General features: G+C 39.1%; 1 long non-coding RNA gene across 3 annotated transcripts; it reads left to right on the top strand.

Moving 5' to 3' along the window:
- The first annotated feature begins 7,555 nt into the window (after positions 1–7,555).
- LOC111609259 lies at positions 7,556–10,377 on the top strand. Of its 3 annotated transcripts, none has more exons than XR_002753019.1 (5): positions 7,556–7,663; positions 7,762–7,912; positions 7,998–8,090; positions 8,425–8,797; positions 8,900–10,377. It is a non-coding gene; the product is annotated as an uncharacterized LOC111609259 (long non-coding RNA). The 3 variants fall into 3 exon arrangements; XR_002753018.1 differs by having other exon boundaries at positions 7,762–8,090; positions 8,900–9,074; positions 9,169–10,377; XR_002753017.1 differs by having other exon boundaries at positions 7,762–8,090.
- The last annotated feature ends 15,067 nt before the right edge of the window (positions 10,378–25,444 follow it).

The raw sequence follows: 25,444 nt of genomic DNA, 5'->3' as shown, positions 1-25,444 counted from the left end.
GGTTTCAGTTGAATCCATAAATAGAGGGATTGTAGACCTCAATTAAGTTTTTAAAATCTGGCTAAATAAAGGCAATAATTATTTGCATTTATGGCTTACTGTTGAGGAATGCAGCAGGTGACACTTGGAAGCATTAAGTGCCATTCCAGACAAATCCTTTTTTTCACTGCAACTGCACCACATGAAGCATGCCACGCGCGCCAAACAAGAGCTAAGAAGGATTTAGTTTCGCCAAAGGATGAAGCGAAAGATCCATCTGTATAAAAACAACAATGACCTTAAACAATAAAGCCGCCTGAGAACTGAAATACCGCCTGAGAAGCAATGAAGAAAGTCCTGGGCCGAGTCAGAGCCCAGAGACGCTAGAAACAGGCGGTACAGAAACGAAACCAGTCAAACTTCTTCCAGCTTCAGCTGAGAAATGGATCAAATTTTCCTCTGACAAATGTGACAGACTGGTAAATGTAAAAGTAAGGAAGTATATATGTTTTTCAAATGACTGCCGCCTCAGTTCAGAGAGTCTAAAGGTTAGAAATATAAGACTATTATGGAGGTTTTTCATTTTAGACTGTTTTTCATGCTATTCAAGTTACAACAGAGCAAAATCACCAGAAGATTCACTTTACTAGCAATACTGGAGAGATCAAGATTGTCTTGTTCGGGGTGATGGAGGTGGCTGAATTTGTAAAATATAAGCACAACTTGGTCAGGTCAACAATCTATCAAAGGGAGCTGTACAAAGATAAATAACTCCAAACATGCTCCTATTTATGGTAAGTCTCGATTCACCCCAACAGGAGAGGTAAAGCAAGAGCATAATTGTCAGTGTACTCATTTGAGTTCAAAATGTGGAACTCCTTTTGCTTAAAAACTGTAATGCTCTCTCCACAAAAGCACAGTGCTGCCTTCACGATGGATTACTTTACCTTTTTACATCAATAACTTGCCATAATGTGAGTTTATTAGAAAGTCAAGGCAGCCGTCCTTCCATTAAACCCCCCCAAAAATCAATTTCTACCTTGAATCAGAGCTTTCAGCCTCTACACCGGTCCATCGGCAGCGCAGTTCGTATACCATTTAAAGTATGATTATCTGTCTGCTTGCAAAGGGCACACAAGAAGTCACAGTAACGTTGGGATTGTTTTCTTTATGGGCTTTGCCTGTTGGACTCCACCGAACGTCCCATGTGGATTAATATTTTCATTAACCCCTCCTTGTTCCTGAAGTGCAGGGAAAGGGCACGGCATTTTTTCAGCTGCAATTAACCGGCAGCAGTCTGGACTGTAGCTGCATCGCCACCTGAGTTAAGGCCGAACGAATGACCGCCGGGCATCAGGGGGGCCGTGATGGAGCTTGAATGCATGTGTCTCCAGCGGATGCTGGAGTTAAACTCAGGAAAACTCTGCTCCAATTCAAGGCTCAAGTGGCCCATCCAAGAAACATTTGTAAGCACTTTAAAAGGAAATGGTGCAATTTTTTCCTCATTTTGTTCCCCCCACCCAGCCCTTGCATGACTCATCTGGGTGTCAGGACTGAGAGAAACAAATGTTCGCTGGATGTTTCTCACATTTTCCCAAGAACAATTACTCTTTGAAGAAAATGAGAGAATGTTTTCGCGAGGATTACAGGTAATATAGCACAAAGCCTGAACTATTCAGAGGCTATAGCTTTGCTTTCATTTATTTTTCATTCTATGTTTGAAGCTCAGCTACTTTCTTTGATGAGTTGTTTTGCTTACGAGGCTTCTCTGCCCACGGTGCCTTGATGTGAGCGAGGAGAGCCTGAAGCACAGAATATAACCAAGAGACTTGTGGTAACTCTGGAGGAGCTGCAGAAAGCCACAGCTCAGGTAAGGGAATATGTTGACAGGAGAAATAGTTGGCCCAAAAACCAGAAGAGTGGTGACAGTGTTTCTGTAGTTTTCACCAACTCAAATTTCAGACATTTTAAGACATTTTTAATACCACTATGAATTAAATGTAAGACCTGTATCACAACAGAAATGTACAAAACACATATACATATTTTATAAAGTAGTAGTGCCAAGTTTTTTTTGCCCACAATTAATGTAGCATCATACGTGTTCGCAATAGAAGTGATCCAAAGCCAAAGACAAGCATCATCCAGAAAACTGGTGATAGATGTACTTTTATCCTTAGTAGCTAGCAAGGATAAAAACATACCCTAGCTAACATGCTAGCATATGTTAGGAGCTAGTTAGCCTCAACCGCCCCGAGTCAGAACTTAATGATGATATTGGCGTCCGACTCAAACTTTGCCTGACAGAAAACTCAAACAAGAAAAAATAAACTACATAGAACATGTGAGATAAATCATTCCAGCATGCTACCACAAAATTTAAAACCTGCAATAAGACATTTTTTTTTCTTGTCATGAATTTAAGACATTTTAAGGCCTTAATTTTAGATAAATGAATTAAAGGCTTTTGAAGGATCCACCGACAGACAGGGTGAAAAACAAAGTATGGCTAGTGTAGGGCACATATAGAATAGAATAGAATAGAATTCAACTTTATTGTCATTGCACTGTCACAAGTACAAGCAACGAGATGTAGTTTGCATCTATCCAGAAGTGCTCTACGAGATATAAATATTTATTTACAGATGTACAAGACTATGTATGTATGGACTATAAGGGGTTATAGCAAGAGATATAGATATTGTGTATAAATATAAATATGGGAGCTATATGCACAGATTATATATATTATATTATATTTATATTACATATAAAGAAAATGTTACAAAAAAGGCAGATGAAACCAAATTTGAACCTACTGTGAGAGACAACCAACACCGCAGCCTGAACACGTCATCCCCATGGCGAGACAAGATGGTGGCAGGTTTATGATGCGGTGATGCTTTTCTTTAGCAGGGGCAAGGAGCTGGTAAGAGCTGACAGGAAGATGAATGGAGCTGGACACTGTGGGACATTAGAAGAACACCGGGCCGAAGCCGCTAAATAAGTGGAAAAAGAACAGCAGCATTTTAGCTACCCCAATCAAAGTCCAGATCTAAATCCTATTAAGAATCAGTTGCAAGACTTGAAACCAGTTGTTCACAGATGCTCTCCATCTGATCCGACTGAGCTCACACGTGCAAAGCTTTTGGAGACAAACCCTGAAAGGCCCCCCAGCTGCGCCAGCAGCAAAATGTAGAAGAAAGTGTTGACTGAATAGCAATGCCATGCTGTTCAGATTTTTATGTATTAAGTCATTTTGAATCATTTATCATTCTCCTTCTGCTTCACAACTGTGCTTCACTTTATGTTGCTCCAGCCCATAAAACCCCAATAAGGTGCGCTGAAGGTTCTGGTTTTACTGTGACGAGATGTGGAGATGTTCAGTTTTATTTTTTACCTTATCATATCCCAACAAAAGGCATTTTCACTAATTTAAAACAAAACATGCTTTTATATCCAGACAGACAGACATATACTGTAGATAGATGGATAGAAAATAATTTCGTTTTTTGAATGTGTTTACTTTGATACATGGCACAATGGGACACTTGCAGACAGCTATAAATACATTTAGATTAGATACATTTGTATTATGTAACAGGATTAGTTAGCTTCTATAAAAGTAGCACATTTGTTTCCCAACTTTCCAAGCCTGTGGAGTAATAAAAAAAATGGGGATACATAAATTATGCAGTTAGATGCCTGTTTGTGCTTTGCGTTTCTAAATGGCTCGTTTTCCAACCGCGGCACAAATGCATTTCTGAACAACTCACAAAACTTTAAATCAAAAGCACCTTGGATTAACTCTCCACCACTGTCAAACTTCTAACAATGTTCAAGCAGTGTCATGAAAGTGAATACCATTTCCCAGGAGTTAGTCCTACTATACTAAACTGATAGCTGTAGTAAAAACTTTGAACTTAAGCAGAAGTCTTCATTAGACAAAGGAAAAAGCAGGTTTTAGTTGGTTTAGTGATTTCAGTGTCCACTCCGTTTCACAGCAGAAGCAGGAACATGTTGAGAAACCCCGCAACCTTAAACCAGTTTGTTGTATTTTTGGGTAAAACACATCAGAAGCTTGATTTGTCTCTCGGTTGTGAGGGCCCGGCGGCTCGGCAAGGGCTCCACCTGAAATGGAAACAGGGATTCAGAGATGAAAGTTGTTGCCAAGTTCTTCCTGTGATGCTCGAAACCTGAAAGCTCGCAGCTATTTTCTGGACTGACTGATTCCGTAGCCGCACACAGTCAGACTGTAATTCTACACATCTTTGGCTCCGACGCCCACGCGCCGCTGATCTCACCGGAGCGCTCATGAGCGAGATGAAAAAGGAATTTTTTATTTATTTTTTTTTTATGTACTTGCGAATGGCAAAAAAAAAAAAAAAGAATAGAAAAAAAAGCCACGTTTGTAATGCAGCAGGTTAGGAGAAGAAATACAACTTTAGCTAATTACTGCACAGTCCCCTGAAGGACTGGATGTTGTGAGCCAGAGGGAGAAGAAAGGCATGCAGCTGGGAAACAAAACAAACTGATCAGGGTTCACAATGTGAAAAACAAATTAGTTGCAATATTACTCTGGACGCCCAGGAAGTACTACCTTGTTAAAGTGCCTTTTATTCTGTTTCGGCATCTAAATCCAAACCTACAATCAATTACAGTGAACCAGATCAATTTAAAACTTAACTCAACCTTTGGATCCTTAACTTATGGGTGGCCAGTCCTGGTCCTCCTCTGGATGTCATCGTGTTTTACAGACACCTATCAATGACCCTCTGATCTACATCACATCTGCCTCAGCTAGAAGGCAGTTAGCTAACTGTGCAAAGATAAATAACTCAAAATATGAGCAAAACGGAAACAGGTTAATGTCAAGAAGCTGAGCTTAGAAACGCAGCTTTGTTGCTGGTCGCCTGGGCTAGCCTGATGCAACTTTCCAAGCTGCCTTTCCAAGGCAGACTTGCTAACTGTAAGAAGGGGGTCGAGCAGCTAACTGTTCCCTACACAGACGTACCCGGGCGAATAGCTCCGGTCATCTTGTCTAACAGACCTCTGTTCACTGTTGGTTATGTTCTGGGCAGAGATGAAAAGCTGTTTGACACAGAGCAGGCCTAAGTGTATACTACACGTTAGCTAAATCCTCCTATGGTTTGAACTGTTCAAAGTTCATCCCAATGAGTATTTCAATCACTGACGGTCAAGTAAGGTGAGCTTGTCTCTCTTGGTTATTCTTGTTTCCATTCTTACCACTAAGTAATATAAAATAACCTCAAAACGTTCTAAAATGTCCTGTTTTTTTAAAGCTAATGGCAGCTAAGCTAAATATAGCTACAGGCTACAGTATTCAAGACAGATTTTTTTCTGCTTATGAAGTCAGCCATTTGAGTCTGGAATGTCCAACACAGAAAAATAAACGAGACAAAATGGCTGCAACATTTAGGTCAGGTTCATTGATGTGACATTTCCGAGAACTCACACCACACAAAGTGTTTCACGAACAACATAGCAACTAAAACAAATAAAGTACACATCAACGATGCAATGAATATAGAAATTAAAAATAGATACAATAAGACATTTTAGACCATTAAAATAACATGTGCCTACAGTAAAGATTTAAAGTGTTCCAGTGTTGAGTGCAAATCTGATATTTAGAGGTAGACTATTTCAACCTGGGATATACGCAAAGAAGGCTCTGTAAGATTTATATATTTATAGTCAGATAACCTAACATGTATTTTTAGCTTGTTGGAGGATTGATGGATATTTCAGGCCAGTCGGAGGAACAAGTGGACCTGGAGAAAACCCACATAAGCACTCATTTATCTCTGAAGTGACACAACCGCCATGCAGCCTTTATAAATGGACATTTGATCTGTAATTGCAATGCCAAGCTTGTGGACAGCTAAGAGGAGAACGGTTCCCTAATTGTCCAACAGCAGAGTTTTCTTTGAAATACATCACAAGTTAATGGAACACACTGACTTTGACTCATATATTTGTGCTCGTACTCTAATTAAGTTGCACAAAATGGCGTCAAGCAACTACACTGACGGAAAAATTACTTAAAATCCTTTTAGTGTGTGGAGAATGCCGGGCCTGAAAACAGTTTGCAGTTACTTTGTCAGCCTTTCACCCTATATATATATATATATATATATATATATATATATATATATATATATATATATATATATATATATATATATATATATATATATATATATATACAGTATATGTAAGCCATTTTTTTATGTCGGATCCCCTTCTGTCATCTCATGCAGGAGTGTACACTTACACTGCGAAGAACATAAAGGATTGTTCAACTTGTTTTCAATAAATAAATAGCTTAAGTTTAAAGCTCAGGGTGAAGTATGTTACACATAGCCACTATAAAGACATCAGTAATAGACGACAGTTTAATGCACTTCAACTCTGTAAGAACATCAGCCACATTTTTTTAAAAATTAGAAATGTTCCAAGTATAGTGTCCTGTCCTTTCCCTACCAAAAGACGGAATATGAAGATCCCATTGGGTTACCACCTGTCCTCAGTCTCTCACCTTGGACGTGGTGTGAGGATCCTGGACTGTCATCCCCCGTCCTCAGTCCCTCAACACTGACGCACTTTGAAGATCCCATTTTGCCACCCCTCGTTTTCAGTCCTTCACCATCAACATACTTTGAAAATTCAACTTTGTCATACCCTGACTTCTTTTTGTGGATGGGGACTGAAGAGGACACAGTAGAGGAAGCAATACCTTCAACATCTAGCGGAATTACAGCAAGACAGAGTTCCAGACACGTGTTTTTTAGACCTCACTACGTCTTGTCAAGTGACTCTGATTAGATTGGGATCTGTAAAAACTGAAGACCTATTTGGGAAGTCACATTAGAACATCATCATTTCTCTCATGTTTTTTATTAAAGCCATTGGGTTTCTAGGAAGACTGAGGAAGCCTTAGGTAGCGCCTTGCACCGGGGCTTTCCTTTGTTCCGCTGCTAAATTTAGTATTTTAGATGTTAAGGTTTCTGGCAGGACTGAGGAAGCCTTAGGTAGCGCCTTGCACCGGGGCTTTTCTTCGTCTTTGTGTTTTCCTCTCAACTCCGTCCTGTTTCAGGGTGTAATAGTGGTGCTTCCCTACACGCTGCTTTCCAATATAGTAAATTATTCTGTCCTGTTCGTCTACTAATCCAGTCTCCCAGTTTTTAATCTTTCAGGTTTTAGCTGCTCATCGCTGGATTCTTTCATCGTTGTCCATGTGGTTCCTGCCTTCTGGATCCCTTGTTTTTCACACCGCTTGTAAGTTTTTGCATTCTACCGTCACATGATGCTGGTGGCAGATCTCTGATTCTCTGATCATTCCAGGTTGGATCTCGTCAGCCTGTAAACCTCCACCTTCAACACCACCAGTCAGACAGTGGAAGATAAGAGAACCCAGTTAACAAAAAAAAGTAAAAAACCTATTTTTAGCTGGCTAGCAATTTTAAATATGGATGAAATTGAGGTCAAATTTCAAAGCTGTTCTTTCTTCTGTCCATGTTCTCTTTTTTTAACTGTGTTATGTTTTCTCTTTATTTCATTTCTCCGTCAACTCATGTACCTCAACTTGAGTTGACCAACAATTAAACAAGACGACCTGCTCCACCTGCTGATCTACTGGTTGTAACAGATTGTGGAAAAGGTGAGGACCTGATGACTTGATGAGAAAGTCACTTTCAATCATCTGTTATTTAGACAGATATTAAGGAATGTGTGTATTATTATGTGATGATTCTCCAGCATCACCAGCAGCACTGGACCAATCAGGAGAGAGAAGACACAGAGGACTGAAGGGACTCAGAAAATCCTGCTGGAAATCCCAAGATGAAGTTTCCTGATGCAACAGGGGGACACCTGAGGACACAGAATAAAGAAGGACCATGTGAAGCAGGTCCTTCAATAACAAACCAAGCATGAGTTGACCAACACTTACAGCAGGTTACTTTGTCCATCTACTGATCTACTGGTTGTAACAGATGATGGTGAAGGTTGAGGAGATAATGACTTGATCAGAAACTGTGGCCGACAACTGCAAACGCGCAGCAAACAGCAAAACGAGCTGCAAACAGGTGAAACTGCACAGGAAAAGCGAAACTTCATTAACTTTTTACATTTTTTGTTTCATTTCATTGAAACCACAAAAATGTTTCCACCATAACTTCCAATTGTTCAATATTTTTTTCTATCAAACTTTGAGTAGTGTGCAAGAATTACCCAAACATGCTTTGACTTTATTGATCCCAAAGGGAAATGAAATGTAGTTGTAGCTCATTAATTCAGATTCTTCAAAGAGTTATTGCAGATGACTGATTGCTGTCAGCAGGAAAGATCTTTTGTAGCTGTCTGTGTTGCAGCAAACCTGAAGACGCCTCTGACTGATGATACTCTGTTTTCCCCATACAGACTCATGAAGAGGACGGTCAGAGTCGTCCATAGCTTTCTTGACTCTTCTGAAGAATCTTTCTTTGCGTCATCTCCAGAGGTTCCACAGTCATCTCCAGAACAGAACCAGAACCAATCCAGCCTTCTTTATCAGATTGTTGAGCCTTTTGAGGTTCCTGGCTCTGATGCTGCTGCACCAACAGATGATAGCAGAAGAGATGACACTCTCAGCAGCAGACTTAAAGATCTGCAGCAACTTGCTGCAAACCTTGAAGGATCTTAGCTTCCTGGAGAAGTGCAGTCTGCTCTGTCTCTTTTTGTAGACGGCTTGTCCATGTGGTTCCTGCCTTCTGTTGCGTCTCCAGTCCAGTCTGTGTTCCAGATGAACACCGAGGTATTTATATTCCTGAACCACCTCCACATCTTCTCCCATGATGGAAATAGGGTTTCCTGTTTCTCCTGAAATCAACAACCATCTCCTTTGTTTTGTTTACAGTCAAGATTAGATGATTGTTCCCTCACCAGGCCACAAAGTGATCCACCAGATATCTGTACTCAGCCTCTTGTCTTCCTCTGATACACAACAACTGCAGAGTCGTCTGAGTATTTCTGTAGATGACAGAAGTCGGACTTGTGCTGGAAGTCTGAACAGTAGAGGGTGAAAATGAACGGTGAGAGTACAGTGCCCTGTGGTGTTCCCATGTTGTTGACCACCTGGTTAGACACACAGTCCTTCAGTCTCACTAACTGTGGTCTGTTTGTCAGGTAGTCACAGATGCAGGTGATTGTTGAGGCCTCCACCTGTGTCTTCTGGAGTTTCTAACAGAGCAGATCAGGCTGATTTGTGTTCAATGCACCTGGGAACCAAAGACCCTGATCCTCACTGTGCTGCCTGCTTTGTCCAGATGACAGTGGGTTTGTTGAAGCAGGTGTCTGATCAACTCCAACTCCATGACGATAAGCAAACTGCAGGGGGTCCTGATATGTGATCGTCTGCTTACTCAAGTGGGCCACCAGGAGTCTCTCCAGGACCTTCAGGATGTGGGACGTCAGGGCAACAGGTCTACAGTCATTATGACTGATGGGTGACTTTTCTTCGGTACCGGAACCAGACAGGATGTCTTCCACAACAACGGAACCTCCTCTTGGGTCAGGCAAAGGTTGAAGAGATGCTGCAGAATCCCACAGAGGGAATCTGGGACTGACAGCATCTGGACCTGCAGCCTCGTTCCTGTTCAGTCTCTCCGGCTGCTTCTTCACCTGACTTCTAGATACAGAAAAGTTGGAGGTGGAGGCAAAGGGAGCAGCAGCGTCTCCTGATGTGGTTAAAGACAAACTTGTGGAAGCAAAAGAGTCCATGACTGAGGTGGAAGATGGAACATCTGAGGTTTGACAGGAAAGCTGTGGGTCAGAGGAGGATGAGAAATCTGTCTGGCTGCAGACAGGAGAGGAAGATGATGAGCTTGTTCCTGGACTGAACCTGTTGAAGAATGTGTTCAGCTCATTTCCTCTGTCCAGAAACTAATATTGTTAAAAAAAAGTCATGGTAGCATGTTTTTATGTAATAATGTGTATGTAATGTGTGGAATGAAGAAGATATGCTGCATAATCTGATGGAATTACAAAAGATCATTGTGGCTCCTGCTCAGTGCAAAAACACACATTTTGTTGGTTTCTGAAGAGTAAAAATTGAACAAATGTGTACATTTAAAGATTAAATTTATATTTCACAGTCATCACAATGCTAAAGAAAAGTCTCACAACAGGGTGAAAATTATGGTGTTTATTTACAAGACAGGAAGCAGGAGGAAGATATTAAAGAATGTCAAATATTTTGCAGCGTCAGGTTATTTCTATGTATTATGATGTAATATAATAGATGTATTTTCAGCTTATTGTGTTCTGTTTTATTTTGTGTGTAACTTTCACTTGATTTGTGAAAGCATGAGGAAGATATTAAATTTTTTGTATATATTTCGCAGTGTCATGTTATTTTTATTAATTATGATGTCATGGTGTATTTTGGAGGTTTTTGTATTCTGTTTAGTCTTTTGTGTAACTTTTACTTGATTTATGAAAGCATGGAAAGTTATTAAGCTGATCATAGAGTAAAATAACATTAAGTTGTAAGAAATTTCAATAAAAGCTTTTTTTGCCGTCACTGCTTTGGTTTTATTCAGATATCAGATTTGGATCATTTGAGATGATAAATCTGCTTTAGAGCAGAAGGACAATCATTTGATTTCCTTTTTTATGCTATTTAAACTCATTGGCATGAAGCCTGGTACAAACAAGTTATCTGAGGTCAAGTCATATAAAAACAAACAAAAGAAAACATTAAAGTTTGATCAACTTTTATGGTTTAAAAACATTAAAGTTTGATCAAGTTTTATGGTTTAAAAATAACCTCAAATTCAGAATCTCTTCTCACATTCATTCTGTTCCCACGGAGTCTAAAGAAACAGATCAAGCTGATCTAAGCTGGGAGGAACTAACAGGACATGGAGAGCTGCATGAAAAAAGAGATAAAGGACAAAACATGGGAAATATGGGTGTGAAAAGAATAATGGACAAACAAAAGAGTGAACACTGGCCAGAAATAAAAGATTAAGAATCTTATTTACAAATAAAAGAACAAAAGAGCCATTGAACAAAAAATATCAAGAATCACAATGCCCAAGACACATTTAGCCTGTCATAAAAATGCATTGATTGAACTCATTAATGTTAGCAGATGTTGGCAGGCATGATGTAATGTTGAGATTTTATTTCAAACTGAGTATATACACCTCTGGAAAAAATGAAAAGTTTCTCTGATTTTACTCTTTATAGGTTTATGTTTGAGTAAAATGAACATTGTTCTTTTATTCTATGAATTACTGACAACATGTCTCTTTATTTTGTTTGTGAATGTATGTAAATAAGCAGTTAGATTTAGAAAACTGAACAAACAAATATCTTTTCATGGGTCTTATCCCTGCTGGGGGCTCAGCAGCCCTAAAGGTCAGATCCTAGAATCGCCCCTGAGTTTAATTATATATACTTTCATTTATAGGCCCTGTCACTAAGATTTCCTGTAATGACATTTTTTTTGTAATGTAATTATACATTTTATAAACTGGTAGAATATTTTGTTTTTGTTTTTACAAATATTGACATGACAAAGAAAAGACAAAGTGACTAAATTATCGCAAATAGACTGTATAAAATGCAGATTTTATACAGTCTGCATTCAAAGACTGTATAAAAAATACAGTGATGAAGATTTAAATATCTATTTCTATATAGCAACATCATATAGCTATATCAAATGTCACGTGACTATTAAAGTTTAGTCACATGACACAGATTGCCGTCATTTAATACCAATAACCAGCTGAGCCAATCAGAGGCCACATATCCTCCTCCTTTTCATACAGGCCTTTAAATAAAGACCCGGACTAAAAATTCTCTTTTTATCCTGCATAGCGATGCTCGTCCATTTCAGAAAGGATAACCTATCTTTAATGGCTTTTGTGTTTACAAGCATTTACCTGCAAGACAAAGAAAATGATTAGTGACCAAATGATCGCAGAAGGCCTACATTACATTCAAAGACTGTTTCAGGCGGTCATTGACGTCATTCTGTGACGTGTGATTCGGGGTTTGAGTTTGCTGTATTCTTTCCTCTTCCATTTTAGTCTTAAAGTTTAATTATTTTCAAAGCGAAGCATCTCAGTTAAAATAAGTCATTAACAGCTAATATAATGTTATTATAGGCTATAAAAGCTGTTAACTAGAAAATTCCTGAAGAAATTTAACCGGGGCCTGCCAAAGTGTGCCCGTTGGTTTGGACCCAGCGTTCTGATGCTAGAAATTAGCATCAATGCTAAAGAAAGCTGCAGTCATATGAGGAGATTCACAAGAATGTTTACTAACATGGACATGCACCATCCAGTATGATAAAGTAAGTGTATCAGCTAAAATTAGCAAACATGCTAATGTTAGCGTGATTGCTGTCAGTAGCATGTGGGACATCACTAGGATGTTTTCTATAATTGACTTACTCCATTCAGTATACTAAACACGGCTAATAAGTAAAATAAATAGCTAATAGCTTATTTAAGCTAAAACGCTAGTGCTAATGCTAATGAACTGCCTTGCGCAGTTCATTAGCATTAGCAACCTGAGAGAAAAACATAATGCAGAATAATATTATTGCGCCGCCTGCTGCGGTGCACTAACCTCAGGGGTATATTGAGGCTTTTATTTTGAAATTTGCAGTAAGCTTCATTTTAAATGCCCACAGTATTCCATTGTGTAACAGTGCTTTGGATTAAAAAAAAGTCACATAAAGCCAAAAAGAACAATTACATGATGTAAAAATTGTCAAGGCTTTTATTTTGAAACTTTTGTTAAGCTTCATTTCAAAGGACAAGTCTAATCCCATGTCTAATAGTTATTTGGTTGAATCAGTTATATGATGCTCAAAAGAGCAGTTATGTCATGTAAAAATATCCAAGGCTTTTATTTTGAAATTTTCAGTATGCTTAATTTCAAAGGGCCAAACTAATACCACGTGTAACAGTGTTTTGGATGAAAAAGTAAAAAAGAAAAAAGCCAAAAAGAACAATTACATGATGTAAAATTTGTCAAGGCTTTTATTTTGAAATTTTTGTTAAACTTCATTTCAAAGGGCCACACAAATCCCATGTATAACACTCAATGGATTAAATCAGTTATATAATGCTCAAAAGAGCAATTAAATTATGTAAAAATATTCAAGTCTTTTATTTTGAAATTTTTGTTAAGCTTCATTTCAAAGGGCCAAACTAATCCCATGTCTAATAGTCATTGGGTTGAACCAGTTATATAATGCTCTAAAGAGCAGTTATGTGATGTAAAAATATTCAAGGCTTTTATTTTGAAGTTTTCAGTATGCTTCATTTCAAAGGGCCAAACTAATCCCATGTGTATCAGTGCTTTGGATGAAAAAGTCAAATAAAGCCAAAAAGAGCAATTACATAATGTAAAAATATTCAAGGCTTTTATTTTGAAATTTTCATTAAACTTAATTTTAAATTGCCACACTAAACCCATGTGTAACAATGATTGGGTAAAATCAGTTATAAAAAGCCCAAAACACAAGTAGTTCTAAAGGCCAGCTCAGTCCTCCTCTGTAGTAACTGACAGTTCCTCCATGTTTGTAGTTCTGACATTCAGCTCAGACCTCTTTTGTAGGCACTGAGTGTCCGCCATGTTGTAGTTCTAACCTTCAGTCATTGTAGTTCTAAAGAGCAGCTTAGCTGTCATGTGAGTGAGACAGAGAGGGAGACAGAATTGTAACTGTTTGAAGCAGTTAGTTTTTCTGATCAAAGCAGGCTGAACATATCTTTCTCTAAATGCTGTCAGTAGCATGTGGGATATCATTAGAATGTTGTCTGTAATTGACTTACTCCACTCAGTATATTAAACTTGGCTAATAAGTAAGAAAATAGCTAATAGCTTATTTAAGGTAAAAGGCTAATGCTAATGAACTGCCTTGCTGAGCAAGGCAGTTCCGTAACCTGAGAGAAAAATATAATGCATGCTAATATTATTGCACCGCCATAGGCGGTGCATTAACTTGAGGGGGATATTGAGGCTTTTATTTTGAAAAAAAACATAAGCTTCATATTAAATGACCAGACTAATTAAAATGTCTAACAGTGTTTGGGTTAAATCCGTTATTTACTGGCCAAAACAGCCAGTAGCTCTAAATGGCAGCTCAGCCCTCTGTTTTAACTGAGTGTTGATTAGAACTACAGTGATGCGTATTTGTAGTCCTAACCAGCAGCCAATCGCCTCCTGTGTTCCGTTGCTATGGTTATCAATCCTCTGCTAACTGTCGTGTGTGTGACACAGAGAGGAGGAAAAAGATTTCTATCTTTGTGAGACACCCCATTGGTTTACATGGAAAAAGCAGCCTGAACAACTGCTTGCCGTTCAGGAACCGAGAGACGTATTGAAAAACCGTTTGAAGCATCTGAGAGAACTATTTGTCTTCTCCCATTATAGTACCGCGATTCATATTTGTAGCTCACTCACAGTAATTGCAGTGATGAGACAAAAATGGTGTGTGCAGAGCTCAGAAATACAGTTAAATGCTTATTTAAGCATTTAAGCATTTTAGCTTAAATAAGCTATTAGCTATTTATTTTACTTATTAGCCGTGTTTAGTATACTGAAAGAGTAAGTCAATTATAGAAAACATCCTAGTGATGTCCCACATGCTGCTGACTTCACAAGTCAGTACTGCTCTCCTTATGCATTGCTATGGGCAGGCCCCAATAACACTTTTATAATGTATAAGGTAGTTATACATTATATAAGTATGGACACAGCCACAAAGAAGAATCGCCTGCGCCTCCTTGAACGAAGGATCCGGCGCTTCACGGACGGAGGTCCCAGCAGCGGCGGCCTGGCTCCCCGGGTGAGGCAGGCGGGAAGGAGCTTCAGGGCGGGGATCCCCTCTGAGCAGCAGCGCTGCTTGGAAGAACCGGACGGCTCCGAACTTCGTAAGGAGTCACCCCGGTCCTGCTCAACTTTTAAACATACAGAGTTATTGTTTTAATGTCCTTGTTCTTATCCTCTTTTAGTTTAACTTAATTAAGGAATTGTATTTATTAACAGATAAGTAAACATTTATGTATAACTGTACAATGCCATGTTTTAAAAAACGTCCCAAGTAACAATAAAACATTTCGAAAGAAAAAAAAAAATCTCCGTTATTTGTGGTCCAATTTCTCTCACGCACCAGCGCGTGCGTTCGTCAATGGAAGTCATGGCAACGACGTTAGCGTCCTCGAGCCTATAAATGACGCCGACGTTCTGAGTTCTTTCCCCTTTGCTACGGGACTTTTGACAGAGACGCCTGAAGGAGCCTTTACAGCCTCGGAAGGTTTGAGCTTGTCGAGAATCTGCTGTGCAAAACTTGCTGAAGAAGAACTTGCTGAAATTCGCACTTGCTGAAGAAACCCGTGGATACCAAACCTGCGAAAGACGTTTCCTGACCGGGAGAAGAAGCAGCAGGGTGACCAGCTGGAAGGTTCAAATCATTCTTCTACTATTTTTAATAAACCAAAGCAAGTTATTACTAAGATATTAGTGACTTGTTTAGTTTATTTTTTGCGTTCGTGTGTGTTTTAAAGAAATACTGACTGCTGTAGAAAAAAAAGACGAGTAGCATTCTTTGCTAGCATAGATCTAACTAACTAGTTAACTAATGAGCCTTTTTCTTTACTGAATTTCGCTGGAAATGTCGGGAATGTTAAACTGTGGTGTAATAATTTAAGAAATATATGCATTTTACCGAATTATAGTCAAATTAGTTCAATTAACTTCAAATTCCTGAAAAATTAGCTTGTTTTTTGACCGTTATTTTTTGAAAAATGCCGTGGTAAACACTCTGTTTCCATGGACACGCAAAATTAAATGCCTTAAATATTTAATATGTTTTTTAAAAACATTTTAAAAAATAGTGTTTACCCTTATAATAACCTTTATTTGAATTGTTTAGTTTCATTATTTTTTCAAGATAGGGACATGTTGATGTGGTGTTTTTTTTTTTTTAAATGCCCTGACAAACATACTTGGTTTCCATGGTAATGACATCAGACTAACGGTTTGTTAGGAAGCTTTACATAAAATTTCCATTCATGTACGCATTCACACACTGATGTTTATAAGCTAATGGATTGTAGCCACAGATGTTGTATCGTGCCAGCAATAAACTCCAGCTAAAGGTGAGAGAAGTGTCTTGCTCAAGGACACAACGACAGAGGCGGACCATTGCAGGGCAAACTCCTACCACTGTCGCCCCAGTAATAAGCATTGTAAGTGTGTGTGTTCGTTAATGATAGACCATTAATAGGCAATGAATCGTGTATAGTCGTAGTGATCATCAATCAAAGCTAATTTTCACAAACAAAATAATGATTTATTTGTGAAAATCATCTTTGATAACTTTGGATTCCAATTCTTGGTAAACTGGATGGTTCTTTGCCCTTTTTTTCTTTTTGATAAATGCCTAGACAAACATATTTAGTTTCCATGGATACATTGGTGACATTATTTAAAATGACTTCAATAAAAAATTAAGGAACACTTTGCAAACATGCGCGTCCTCCAGCTTTGTGAAAAATGTGTTATATGTAGTCTCCATGGATACATTGATTAAATAACAACACACAGCTTTATTCTTATAAAAAGTCATTAAAGAACAATCAATGTGTGCCTGTTGATTTCACAAAGTAACTAAATTATTTAGTTTATTGTAATTACTCAAGACCAGAAAAACAGCCTTTTGTTCCATTGCATTTTAGTGACGTATCATTTTCAGAAGTCACTTGAATGTTAACAGTGAATGTTAAAATTCATTAGAAAAACAATCATCTCAGTTTCAGTTGGTCCAGTTGTGATTCATTTGTTAGTTAAAATCTTGGAGGGATTGCAGGGGTTTGACGTTGTTTATGTGGTTTAAAAAGTTATTTCTGGTTTTAGAAGATCCGTTTTGTTTTATTCAGATCTTTGGAATAAGTAGTCAGTGTCTGGTCCAGGTTTCAAAAAATGCCTCAATAACACATTTGGTCTCCTTGGATACGTTGCTTGAAATAAAACCTTAATACTTGAATATTAGAAAAGTTTTTAGATACATATTTGTCCTGTATTATTTCTAAGTAGTTTAGTTAATATTTACTAAACCATTATTGCTTAGTTTGCTTTTTCTAAGAAAGAGGAGTTTTGAATAATTAGTTGTTTGCGAAATGCTGTGTTGGTCCTTTGCATGTTTGGAGCTGTAATATATTTTCACGCTGATTACATTTTCAGAAAGAGTCAGCAATATTAATAGTGGTGATTGGAAAACACTTTACTTTAGTTTGATAAAATTACTTTTAGTGAATCCATTTTGTTGCAGGGTTTTATTTTATTTTAAGAGTTTATGGCTAGGGATGAATTACCAATAAATCTACATTTGATTTATTGTGTTTAATGATTGATTGGTACCAAGATGAAGCTGCAAGTTTGCTTGTCTGAGTGCTGATGGTTTATACGTGTTTGATCAATGAGTTTTAGAGTTTGTTCTGGTTTTTATGTAAAATTGTGTCTTTTGCTGTTTTTTTGTGTGACTAAAGATAAGCTTTATTTATTTTATCTCTTAATTCCCGTTCTTGTTGTATAATCACATCTGGCATAGCATTAATATTGCTAATTAAATATATTCAAGAAAAACAAACACATTCACAAAGCTGGGTTATTGTATTGTTGGTATTTCAGTGTTCCCTCTAAACATTGCTTTGGACTTTTGTGATTTTTTCCAAGATACAGATTTATAGCTTTTTTGGCTTTGTTCTTTTCTTCACAGCCCATACCATGGCGCTTCCAGCAGATGGATCCCCAACGTTGGAGGGACGTCCAGATAATGGTGAGGAACACGGTAAGTTGTGGTTAAATGAAGCCGACATGGTTTCTGAAGACCACGGAGAGGAGTTGAAGTATAGTTCACCTCCGCAGTCTGTGGACTGTTCTACCAGCTCCACTGATAGCAATATTACCAGCTCCAGTGGTAGCTCTACCAACAGCTCCAGTGAAGACGAGGTAGGTAATGGAGACCATAATGACTTTAGATCCCGATTTCGGGTTGTCCAGGTCCTTCGACCAAACATTAAATTAGGGGTGGCTCAGAAGCCCCAAGAAGACATGGCTCCTTGTAATTCAGTTGAATTCCCATCTGGACTTGACAAACAGGAAGAGCCCATTTTGCGTCCAGAGAAGTCCAGACCTATCGGTACCTTGCAACATCATCAGGTAGGTTTGGAAGAGGACGCGGCTCATGTGACATCTGTGACTGGCATAAATGGAAAGAGGACAAAGAACAGTGATGCTGAAGAGGAGCCCCCAGCCAAGAGGACCAAGTATAGTGTCCTGTCCTTTCCGTACCAAAAGACGGAATATGACGATCCCATTGAGTTACCACCTGTCCTCAGTCCCTCAACACCGACGCACTTTGAAGATCCTATTTTGTCATCCCCCGTCCTCAGTCCTTCAAAACCGACGCACTTTGAAGATCCCATTTTGTCATCCCCCGTCCTCATTCCATCAACACCGACGCACTTTGAAGATCCCATTTTGTCACCCAGTGTTATCAGTCTCTCACCCATGTCGCCAAATGAGGATCCCATTTTGTCACCCAGTGTTATCAGTCTCCCACCAATGTCGCCAAATGAGGATCCTATTTTGTCACCCAGTGTTATCAGTCTCTCATCAATGTCGCCATATGAGGAACCTATTTTGTCACCCAGTGTTATCAGTCTCTCATCAATGTCGCCATATGAGGATCCTATTTTGTCACCCAGTGTTATCAGTCTCTCATCAATGTCGCCATATGAGGATCCTATTTTGTCATCCCCCGTCCTCAGTCCTTCAACGCCGACGCACTTTGAAGATCCTATTTTGTCACCCAGTGTTATCAGTCTCTCATCAATGTCGCCATATGAGGATCCTATTTTGTCATCCCCCGTCCTCAGTCCCTCAACACCGACGCACTTTGAAGATACCATTTTGCCACCCAGTGTTTTCAGTCTCTCAACAATGTCGCCATATGAGGATCCCATTCTGTCACCCCTCGTTTTCAGTCCTTCACCATCAATATACTTTGAAGATTCAACTTTGTCATACCCCGTCCTCAGTCCCTCAACACCAACGCACTTTGAAGATTCTATTTTGTCATCCCCCGTCCTCAGTGCCTCAACACCGACGCACTTTGAAGATACCATTTTGCCACCCAGTGTTTTCAGTCTCTCAACAATGTCGCCATATGAGGATCCCATTCTGTCACCCCTCGTTTTCAGTCCTTCACCATCAATATACTTTGAAGATTCAACTTTGTCATACACTGACTTCTTTTTGTGGATGGGGACTGAAGAGGACACAGTAGAGGAAGCAATTCCTTCAACATCTAGCGGAATTACAGCAAGACAGAGTTCCAGACACGTGTTTTTTAGACCTCACTATGTCTTGTCAAGTGACTCTGATTAGATTGGGATCTGTAAAAACTGAAGACCTATTTGGGAAGTCACATTAGGACATCATCATTTCTCTCATGTTTTTTATTAAAGCCATTGGGTTTCTAGGAAGACTGTGGAAGCCTTCGGTAGCGCCTTGCACTGGGGCTTTTCTTTGTTCCGCTGCTAAATTTAGTATTTTAGATGTTAAGGTTTCTGGCAGGACTGAGGAAGCCTTAGGTAGCGCCTTGCACTGGGGCTTTCCTTTGTTCCGCTGCTAAATTTAGTATTTTAGATGTTAAGGTTTCTGGCAGGACTGAGGAAGCCTTCGGTAGCGCCTTGCACCGGGGCTTTTCTTCGTCTTTGTGTTTTCCTCTCAACTCCGTCCTGTTTCAGGGTGTAATAGTGGTGCTTCCCTACACGCTGCTTTCCAATATAGTAAATTATTCTGTCCTGTTCGTCTACTAATCCAGTCTCCCAGTTTTTAATCTTTCAGGTTTTAGCTGCTCATCGCTGGATTCTTTCATCGTTGTCCATGTGGTTCCTGCCTTCTGGATCCCTTGTTTTTCACACCGCTTGTAAGTTTTTGCATTCTACCTTCACATCATGCTGGTGGCAGATCTCTGATTCTCTGATCATTCCAGGTTGGATCTCGTCAGCCTGTAAACCTCCACCTTCAACACCACCAGTCAGGCAGTGGAAGATAAGAGATCCCAGTTAACAAAAAAACATTAAAAAACCTATTTTTACCTGGCTAGCAATTTTAAATATGGATGAAATTGAGGTCAAGTTTCAAAGCTGTTCTTTCTTCTGTCCATGTTCACTTTTTTTTAACTCTGTTGTCTTTTCTCTTTATTTCATTTCTCCGTCAACTCATGTCACTTGACTTGAGTTGATCAACAATTAAAGAAGAAGACCTGCTCCACCTGTAAACCTCCACCTTCAACACCACCAGTCAGACGGAGGAAAATAAGAGAACCCTGTTGACAAAAAAAGTAAGAAAACCTATTTTTACCCGAGTAACAATTTTAAATATGGATGAAATTGAGATCAGATTTCAAACCTTTTCTTTTTTCTGCAGATTTATATTCTCTGTTTTTTAACCCTGTTATGTTTTATCTTTATTTCATTTCTCCGTCAACTCATGTACCATGACTTGAGTTGACCAACAATTAAAGAAGACATGCTCCACCTGTAAACCTCCACCTTCAACCCCACCAGTAAGGTGGAGGTAGAGAAGAGAACCCTGTTGACGAAAAAATGTAAGAAAACTTATTTTTACCCAGCTAACAATTTTAAATATGAATGAAATTAAGGTCAAATTTCAAAGCTGTTCTTTCTTCTGTCCATGTTCTCTTTTTTTAAACTCTGATGTCTTTTCTCTTTATTTCATTTCTCCGTCAACTCATGTACCTCAACTTGAGTTGACCAACAATTAAAGAAGACGACCTGCTCCAACTGCTGATCTACTGGTTGTAACAGTTTGTGGAAAAGGTGAGGACCTGATGACTTGATGAGAAAGTCACTTTCAATCATCTGTTATTTAGACAGAGATTAAGGAATGTGTGTATTATTATGTGATGATTCTCCAGCATCACTGAAACAAGACAACAGCACTGGACCAATCAGGAGAGAGAAGACACAGAGGACTGAACGGACTCAGAAAATCCTGCTGGAAATCCCAAGATGAAGTTTCCTGATGCAACAAGGGGACACCTGAGGACACAGAATAAAGAAGGACCATGTGAAGCAGGTCCTTCAATAACAAACCAAGCATGAGTTGACCAACACTTACAGCAGGTTACTTTGTCCATCTACTGATCTACTGGTTGTAACAGATGATGGTGAAGGTTGAGGAGATAATGACTTGATCAGAAACTGTGGCCGACAACTGCAAACGTGCAGCAAACAGCAAAACGAGCTGCAAACAGGTGAAACTGCACAACGAAACTTCATTAACTTTTTACATTTTTTGTTTCATTTCATTGAAACCACAAAAATGTTTCCACCATAACTTCCAATTGTTCAATATTTTTTTCTATCAAACTTTGAGTAGTGTGCAAGAATTACCCAAACATGCTTTGACTTTATTGATCCCAAAGGGAAATGAAATGTAGTTGTAGCTCATTAATTCAGATTCTTCAAAGAGTTATTGCAGATGACTGATTGCTGTCAGCAGGAAAGATCTTTTGTAGCTGTCTGTGTTGCAGCAAACCTGAAGACGCCTCTGACTGATGATACTCTGTCAGAGTCGTCCATAGCTTTCTTGACTCTTCTGAAGAGTCTTTCTTTGCATCATCTCCAGAGGTTCCACAGTCATCTCCAGAACAGAACCAGAACCAATCCAGCCTTCTTTATCAGATTGTTGAGCCTTTTGAGGTTCCTGGCTCTGATGCTGCTGCACCAACAGATGATAGCAGAAGAGATAACACTCTCAGCAGCAGACTTAAAGATCTGCAGCAACTTGCTGCAAACCTTGAAGGATCTTAGCTTCCTGGAGAAGTGCAGTCTGCTCTGTCTCTTTTTGTAGACGGCTTGTCCATGTGGTTCCTGCCTTCTGTTGCGTCTCCAGTCCAGTCTGTGTTCCAGATGAACACTGAGGTATTTATATTCCTGAACCACCTCCACATCTTCTCCCATGATGGAAATAGGGTTTCCTGTTTCTCCTGAAATCAACAACCATCTCCTTTGTTTTGTTTACAGTCAAGATTAGATGATTGTTCCCTCACCAGGCCACAAAGTGATCCACCAGATATCTGTACTCAGCCTCTTGTCTTCCTCTGATACACAACAACTGCAGAGTCGTCTGAGTATTTCTGTAGATGACAGAAGTCGGACTTGTGCTGGAAGTCTGAACAGTAGAGGGTGAAAATGAACGGTGAGAGTACAGTGCCCTGTGGTGTTCCCATGTTGTTGACCACCTGGTTAGACACACAGTCCTTCAGTCTCACTAACTGTGGTCTGTTTGTCAGGTAGTCACAGATGCAGGTGATTGTTGAGGCCTCCACCTGTGTCTTCTGGAGTTTCTAACAGAGCAGATCAGGCTGATTTGTGTTCAATGCACCTGGGAACCAAAGACCCTGATCCTCACTGTGCTGCCTGCTTTGTCCAGATGACAGTGGGTTTGTTGAAGCAGGTGTCTGATCAACTCCAACTCCATGACGATAAGCAAACTGCAGGGGGTCCTGATATGTGATCGTCTGCTTACTCAAGTGGGCCACCAGGAGTCTCTCCAGGACCTTCAGGATGTGGGACGTCAGGGCAACAGGTCTACAGTCATTATGACTGATGGGTGACTTTTCTTCGGTACCGGAACCAGACAGGATGTCTTCCACAACAACGGAACCTCCTCTTGGGTCAGGCAAAGGTTGAAGAGATGCTGCAGAATCCCACAGAGGGAATCTGGGACTGACAGCATCTGGACCTGCAGCCTCGTTCCTGTTCAGTCTCTCCGGCTGCTTCTTCACCTGACTTCTAGATACAGAAAAGTTGGAGGTGGAGGCAAAGGGAGCAGCAGCGTCTCCTGATGTGGTTAAAGACAAACTTGTGGAAGCAAAAGAGTCCATGACTGAGGTGGAAGATGGAACATCTGAGGTTTGACAGGAAAGCTGTGGGTCAGAGGAGGATGAGAAATCTGTCTGGCTGCAGACAGGAGAGGAAGATGATGAGCTTGTTCCTGGACTGAACCTGTTGAAGAATGTGTTCAGCTCATTTCCTCTGTCCAGAAACTAATATTGTTAAAAAAAAAGTCATGGTAGCATGTTTTTATGTAATAATGTGTATGTAATGTGTGGAACGAAGAAGATATGCTGCATAATCTGATGGAATTACAAAAGATCATTGTGGCTCCTGCTCAGTGCAAAAACACACATTTTGTTGGTTTCTGAAGAGTAAAAATTGAACAAATGTGTACATTTAAAGATTAAATTTATATTTCACAGTCATCACAATGCTAAAGAAAAGTCTCACAACAGGGTGAAAATTATGGTGTTTATTTACAAGACAGGAAGCAGGAGGAAGATATTAAAGAATGTCAAATATTTTGCAGCGTCAGGTTATTTCTATGTATTATGATGTAATATAATAGATGTATTTTCAGCTTATTGTGTTCTGTTTTATTTTGTGTGTAACTTTCACTTGATTTGTGAAAGCATGAGGAAGATATTAAATTTTTTGTATATATTTCGCAGTGTCATGTTATTTTTATTAATTATGATGTCATGGTGTATTTTGGAGGTTTTTGTATTCTGTTTAGTCTTTTGTGTAACTTTTACTTGATTTATGAAAGCATGGAAAGTTATTAAGCTGATCATAGAGTAAAATAACATTAAGTTGTAAGAAATTTCAATAAAAGCTTTTTTTGCCGTCACTGCTTTGGTTTTATTCAGATATCAGATTTGGATCATTTGAGATGATAAATCTGCTTTAGAGCAGAAGGACAATCATTTGATTTCCTTTTTTATGCTATTTAAACTCATTGGCATGAAGCCTGGTACAAACAAGTGTCAAGAAAATCCGAGCTCATCCCACTTCCCCATGCTGGAGATTTTAGTTTAACAGTAATAATAAATAAAGTTATCTTTAAAATGAATCACTCAAGTGACATCAAGGCCCAACAGTAGACTTAAGTGTCAATAAAGTTAGTTTAACAGTAATAATAAATAAAGTTATCTTTAAAATGAATCACTCAAGTGATATCTAGGCCCAACAGTAGACTTAAGTGTCAATAAAATAAATCTGGTTGTGTGTGTTGTTTTTGTCTCATGCAAACTTTGCTTTAATTCTACTTTTTTCTATCTAATCATAAGAAATCATAGTCAGTCAGAAAGAGTCATTAAACAGGAAAAGCAGGTTTCCTGGAAAAAGAGGAAGTAAGTTCCAGCCTGCAGATTTATAAAAAATAGCTGAGACTATTTCTTATTTTAAATCATGAAAGTTTTAAAGAATTAAATCTAAACATTTTGATAATTTGATAAGATTCAAAGTAAAATACTTATATTAATATTGGTTTACTTGTAATAATACATACACTTATATTTGTGGGAACACTTACAAGGAAAACAAGTAACTGTAACTTTAGTAGTAAATAATTAGAATCATGTATTATTCTTTTGGTTTCTTTTCAGAAAAACATCTGTAATAACTCACATTAGGATTATAATAAGGATAATTAATAAGTTATGGTTATAAAATTATAAATGAATGCTAGATCAGAGAAGCTAAAGAAAATAAATGTGATATAAATGTGATTTTGACATTGAACTTGAAATGGTGTAAAAGGTGTAACTGCAATTAAACATCACTGATATGTTGGAGGTAGAGAGTAGGTGAAAGGTGAAAGGCAAGGAACTAACAGGAGAGCAGAGATGATCAACGCCTTATTTAGAGAGTAGGTGAAAGGTTGTGCAGGCAATGGACAGGAGGTTGAGCAACTCTGAGACATTAGCACAGACATCAGGACATAATGTCTGTAAGACAGTGATGGATATGAAATCATCTGAGCAGTCAGCCAATGAAACAAGCCCAGCAACAGTGCTAGCCAAAGAAACCCTATAAAAGGTGAGTGCAAAAGAGGAACCGTTCGTTGGATCCTCCGGGCAGCTTCGAGCCAAGAGATGGACAAAGAACTCTGCAGCTGAAGAAGAGCCGGAGCCACAGAGCCGAAGACTGTCCCGCTCATGGAGACCAACCGGTCAGGCCCACAACCTGTGGCTTCAAATCGCACTTCTCTCATCGGCTGGGTTCAGACCCCAAAGACAAAGATGAAGACAAAGGCAAAGACAAAGAAGAAGAACTGGTGCCTTCCTTCCTGCCAGCACCAAGTCCTGTGTGACCTCACCATCCATGCGGAGAGGAGGCTCATCAGACCTACAGAGATCCCTGCCTTCATCGATCGGCGTCTTCCTCCTGCTGCAACACCTTCTTCATCATCAGGCCAGGTCTGGGGTTCGAAACACCAAACTCCGTCCGTCTCTCTCAAAGGTTCCTTTTTTAGTTTTCAGTGTCAGCAGTAGGGAAAG

Source organism: Xiphophorus maculatus, chromosome 7, assembly GCF_002775205.1.
Source record: "Xiphophorus maculatus strain JP 163 A chromosome 7, X_maculatus-5.0-male, whole genome shotgun sequence".
Classification (NCBI taxonomy): domain Eukaryota; kingdom Metazoa; phylum Chordata; class Actinopteri; order Cyprinodontiformes; family Poeciliidae; genus Xiphophorus; species Xiphophorus maculatus.
The sequence above is the reverse complement of the archived record's forward strand: the minus strand, read 5'-3'. Positions and strand labels throughout refer to the sequence as shown.